This window comes from Hypanus sabinus, chromosome 12 (assembly GCF_030144855.1).
Source record: "Hypanus sabinus isolate sHypSab1 chromosome 12, sHypSab1.hap1, whole genome shotgun sequence".
In the NCBI taxonomy this organism is placed as follows: domain Eukaryota; kingdom Metazoa; phylum Chordata; class Chondrichthyes; order Myliobatiformes; family Dasyatidae; genus Hypanus; species Hypanus sabinus.
Window position 1 is genome coordinate 38611176 of NC_082717.1, and position 6000 is coordinate 38617175.

A 6000-nucleotide genomic window follows, 5' to 3' on the forward strand; every position below is an offset into this window, starting at 1 on the left:
AGTCTCTGGAGTTTAGAGTTTTAAAACAGAAAAACATCCAGTGTGCAGCAGTTCTGTCAGGCACAAGACATGTTGCTTCACGATTATTTCATTAGGTGTGAATAGAACAAAGGAAGTTGAAAACGGAGAGTGATAGAGGTCTACTAAGTGAAAGAGGGATAGAAGCAGAATGAAGGAGCTACTGTGCGGCCAGCTCTTTCTATACCATATAGATAAGAAAAATTGCATTCAAATTCTCAGCCAATCAAAAAGCCCCTATTCAAATAGTGCAGCACCAGAGAAGTTTCCAGAGCTTTCCAGATTCGTACAAAAGTAAGCACCAGGACACATACTAAACAGCTGAATATACATACTGAGACCATTATGAAACATGCTAAACAGCAAACGTTAATTGTTAAACTGCAAAGAAAATAAAAATTAAACAGTCAAATCCAACAAAGGTAAGCAAGGAACGTGGTTGTTTCTGTGCTTTGACAAGACTAAAACAAAAGGCAGAGAGGTAAATACAACTACAAAGAAACACTAAATGACTGGACTGTGTGCATTCTTAGGTGCATGATTGCCGCCGCCTTGCGGCTGCCCAGACTCTGCCACAGAGTCCGCGGTTGTGACACAATACTGTAGAAAGAATGTGATAGCGTGGGAGTGGCGCAGAGGAGATTCACCAGGATGTTAGAGGAATAGAGACGAGGTAGAGATGCTCAGTATGCTGTGTTCCAAGTGTCAGGGTCAGAGATGTCTTGGATCAAGTCCATGGCATTCTTAAAGGGGAGGGTGAGCAGCCAGAAGTCTTCGTACACATTGGCACCAAAGACATAGGTAGACAAGGTGAGGGGCCCTGAAGAGGGAATGTAGGGAGCAAGATAGCTGAAAAACAGGACCTTAGGGCAGTAATCGCTGGATTTCTGCCTGTGAGGGTAAGAAGAGGATGATTTGGCAGATGGATGTGTAGCTGAGGAGCTGGTGCAGGATGCAGGGGTTCAGATTTCAAGATCACTGGGATCTCTTCTGGGGAAGGTACAACTAATACAAAAGGGACAGGTTACACCTGAACCTTAAGGGGACTAAAGTCCTTGCAGGCAGGTTTGATGGAGTTGTTGGGGAGGGATTAAACTAATTTGGCAGGGGATGGGAACCAGAGTGGTGGGGCTGAGACTGGAGCAGTTGGTTTATAAACAGAAGCAATGAATAGTGAGACCGTGAGCAAAGTCAGGCTGACGATAGGGCAAGATTGCAGTCAATGGGACAAGTTGCAATATAAAAGGGAGACAAAATTGAAAAGTGTGATGAATACAGGACTGAAGGTGTTATATTTGAATGCTCACAGTATACAAACTAAGGTAGATAGTCAAGTCAACTTTTATTGTCATTTCGACCATAACAGCTGGTACAGTACATAGTAAAAATGAGACAACGTTTTTCAGGACCATGGTTTACATGACACAGTACAAAAACTAGACTGAACTACGTAATAGTAAAAAAAAACACAGAGAAAGCTACACTAGACTACAAACCTGCACTGGACTGCATAAAGTGCACAAGAACAGTACTGGCATTACAATAAATAATAAACAGGACAGTAGGACAAGGTGTCAGTCCAGGCTTTGGGTATTGAGAAGTCTGATAGCTTAGGGGAAGAAACTGTTACATAGTCTGGTCGTGAGAGCCCAAATGCTTCGGAGCCTTTTCCCAGATGGCAGGAGGGAGAAGAGATTGTATGAGGGGTGCATGGGGTCCTTCATAATGCTCTTTCCTTTGTGGATGCAGCGTGTAGTGTAAATGTCCGTGATGGTGGGAAGAGAGACCCCGATGATCTTCTCAGCTGACCTCACTATCTGCTGCAGGGTCTTGCGATCCGAGATGGTACAATTTCTGAACCAGGCAGTGATGCAGTTGCTCAGGATGTTCTCAATACAACCCCTGTAGAATGTGATGAGGATGGGGAGTGGGAGATAGACTTTCTTCAGCCTTTGCAAAAAGTAGAGATGCTGCTGGGCTTTCTTTGCTATGAATGAATGATGAATTTGTAGCACAGTTAGAGATTGGCAGGTATGACATTGTGGACATCACTAGGTCATGGCTGAAAGAAGGTTATAGCTGGGAGCTTAACATCCAAGAATACACATTGTTTCAAAAGGACAGGCAGGTAGGCAGAGGGTGAGTGACTCTGTTGGAAAAAATTGAAATCAATACCTTAGAAAAAGGAGACATAGGATTGGAATGTGTAGTATTTTTATAGATAGAGCTAAGAAACTATCATGGTAAAAGGACCCTGGAGTTACGTACAGGCCTGCAAACTGTAGCAAAAATATGAGTTTCAAATTACAGCAGTAGATAGAAAAGTCATATCAAAAGGGCAAGGTTACAATAGTCATGTGAGTTTCAATAATCTGGTAGATTGAGAAAATCAGGTCGATGCTGGATCCCAAGAGGGAGAATTTGTAGAATGCCTACAAGGTAGCTTTTTAGAGAAGCTCGTGGTTGAGCCTACGAGGGGATCATCTATTGATTAGAGAGATTAAAGTAAAAGAATCCTTTGGGACCAGTGATCATAATATGATAGAATTCACTCTGCAATTTGAGATGGGGAAGCTAAAGTTAGATGTATCAGTATTACAGTGGAATAAAGGGAATTGAAGAGGCATGAGAAAGGAGCTGGCTGAAGTTGATTGGAAGCGACCACTTGCAGAGTTAACAGCAGAAGAGCAATGGCTGGAGTTTCTGGGAGCAATTTGGAATGCACAGGACAGATACATCCCAAAGAAGAAGTATTCTAAAGGCGTGATGATGCAACCGTAGCTGACAAGGGAAGTCAAAGCCAATATAAGAGCAAAAGGTAGGTCATATAAGCGATCAAAAATTTGTTGGAAGTTAAAATATTGGGAAGCTTCTAAGAACTAACAGAAGGCCACTAAAAAGCCATAAGGAGGTTCAAATTAAATAAGGTAATCAATAATATCAAAAAGTACACCAGAAGTTTTTTTTTCAGATTTATAAAGAGATAAAGAGGGTAGATACTGGACTCCTGGAAAATGACACATTCTGGAATGGTTCCGTAGGACCGGGAAATTGTAAGTGTCACTCCATCCTTCATGAAACAAAGAGAAGCAGAAAAAGGAAATTATAGGCCAGTTAGTCAGACTTCAGTGGTTGGGAAGACGTTGAAGTTCAGGATGTGGTTTCAGGATTCTTGGAAACACATGATGAAATAGGCTAAAGTCAGCATGGATTCCTTAAGGGGAAATCTTGCCTGACAAATCTGTTGGAACTCTTTGAAGAAATAAGAAGCAGGATAGACAAAGTAAAATCAGTGGATGCTGAGTACTTGGATTTTCAGAAGGCCTTTGACATGGTGCTGTGTGTGAGGCTGCTTAACAAGTTAAGAGCCCATGGTATTACAAGAAAGTTACCAGCATGGATAGAGCCTTGGCTAATCAGCAGATGGCAAAGAGTGGGAATAAAGGGAGCCTTTTGAGAATGGCTGTCAGTGAATATTGGTGCTCCACAGGGATCGGTGTTAGGACCAATTCTTTTTACATTATATGTCAATGATTTGGATGATGGAATTGATGGCTATATGCCCAAGTTTGCAGAAAATATGAGGTTAAGTGAAGGGGCAGGTAGTATTGAAGAGGCAGGGAGGCTACAGAAGGACCTAGACAAATTAGGAGAATGGGCAAAAGTGACAGTTGGATACAGTGTACGGAAGTGCATGGTCATGTACTTTGGTAGAAGAAATAAAAGCATAGACTATTTTCTAAATAGTGAGAAAATTCAAAAATCAGAAGTGCAAAGGGTCTTGGAAGTCCTCGTGCAGGATCCTCTAAAGGTTAATCTGCAGGTTGAGTTGGTGATGAGGAAGGCAAAAGCAATGTTAGTATTAATTTTGAGAGGACTAGAATATAAAAACAAGAATGGAATGTCGAGACTTTATAAGGCACTGGTGAGGCCTCACTTGGAGTATTGCAAGCAATTTTGGGTCCCTTATCTGAGAAAGGATGTGCTGACGTTGGTGAGGGTTCAGAGGCCATCCACGCGAGTGATGCTGGGAGTGAAAGGTTTACCATCTGGGAACTGGGAGTACAGGCTCTGGGCCTATACATTGGAATTCAGAAGAGTGAGGGTGGATCTCACTTAAACCTATTGAGTGTTGAAAAGCCTCAATAGAGTGGACATAGAGAAGAAGTTTCCTGTTTTGGGGGAGTCTCAGACCAGAGGACACAGCCTTAGAATAATGGAGTGTCCATTTAGAATGGAGATGAGGAGGAATTTCCTTAGCCAGAGGAGCTGAATTTGTGGAGTTAATTGCCAGAGGTGCCTGTTGAGGCCAAGTAATTGGATATATTTAAGGTAGAGGTTGATAGATTCTTGATTAGTCAGGGTATGTAGGGTTACAGGGAGAAAGCAGGAGAGGTAGGGCTGAGAGGGAAATGGATCAGCCATGATGAAATGGTGGAACAGAGTCGATGGACCAAATGGCCTAAGTCTGCATTTACATCTAATGGTCTTCTGGTCCTATGTTGGTTGGAATGGAGCATTTCAGTAATAAGGAGCGTGCGGAGAAGCTAGGTCTGTTCTTCCTAAGAGGAGGAGGTTAAGAGGGACATGACTGAGATATATAAAATGAAGAAGGTTATTGATAGGGCATACTGGAGGAAATAGTTCCCCATATCAGAGGTATCTGAAACAAGAGGATATAGATTTATGGGAAAGGGAAAGAGATTTTGAAGGGATATTTAAGGAAGTTAGCACATGGAAAGCAATGTCTGTGAGAGTGGTTGAAGTTGGATCAATGGCACTATTTAAGAAGTGTCTCAATGACACAATGAATTACCTAGGCATAGTTCACTATGGACTAAGTGCTAGCAGATGGGATTATTACAGAAGGCTATCCACTGTCCAGCAAGGATGAGTTGGACTGAATTGTTGGAATGATTCTATGAGTTGGTGTGCATTCTTCTGCTCACGATCTGAAGCAGCAATTTTCCAATCCATTGAACATGTGAACATTAATATTTAGCACTGTAATTATATACAACCTAGTTTATAAAACCTGACAGAGTTCTTTAAATGAAGAGTTAGCCCCAGCTCCAGATGTGGATTAAAAATAATATATTTCAGTAATCCCTTGAAGTGTATTTTGGATTTGTGAGTTATCTGCACAAGTACCTTAGTGTTATATGTAATTTATAATACCTTGGTGTTTCATGTTATATTTAGACACATGAAGTATGTTTGTTCCCTGATGAGTTGGGGCAGAAATCTGACAATGCCAAACATATACCCTTTAATGGACAGAACCTCCTTATTTTGCATCTTATTTAATTGAAGAGAATACAATTTGTGTTGGTTCGGTTAAGACCTGTAATTTACTGTGCCAGTCTTTCAGATGACACTAAATTCTACTCCTTGTCATTCTTCATGAACTTTGAACAAACATAGCCTCTTTTTGTTGTTGTTGCAATGATTCATTAAAATCTACCGACTCTACAGAATTTCAGTAAATCACCTTACAATTCTCTGGTTACAATAATTAGTGGTTACTGTTCAATAGATTTAACTTTAGAAGCTTAATGCAAAAGAGTCTATGCCACATTCTATGAAAAAGCCATTTGAAAGTTTGTAGACTTGGCTCTACAGAGTTTATTGGAATAACTGAATTCTGTCACTTTGATTTTATGAGGAAAATAATCAGAAACACAAGAGATTCTGCAGATGCTGTAAATTCATCACTGACACCTCACTTCTCTCCTTCAATCTCTCTGCTCTGTCTCTGGAGACATATTATCTACTAATATCTTTTACAAACCTGCCGACTCCCCACTGTTTTGTTAATACCTCTTCCCACCTGTCACTATGTTATTCCCTTTTCTCAATTCCTCCATTTCCATCGCATCTGCTCTCAGGATGAGACTTTCCATCTGAGATGTCCTACTTTTTCAAAGAAAGGGGTTTCATTTCCACCACCCTTACCTGCATCTACTCCATTTCCCGCACATC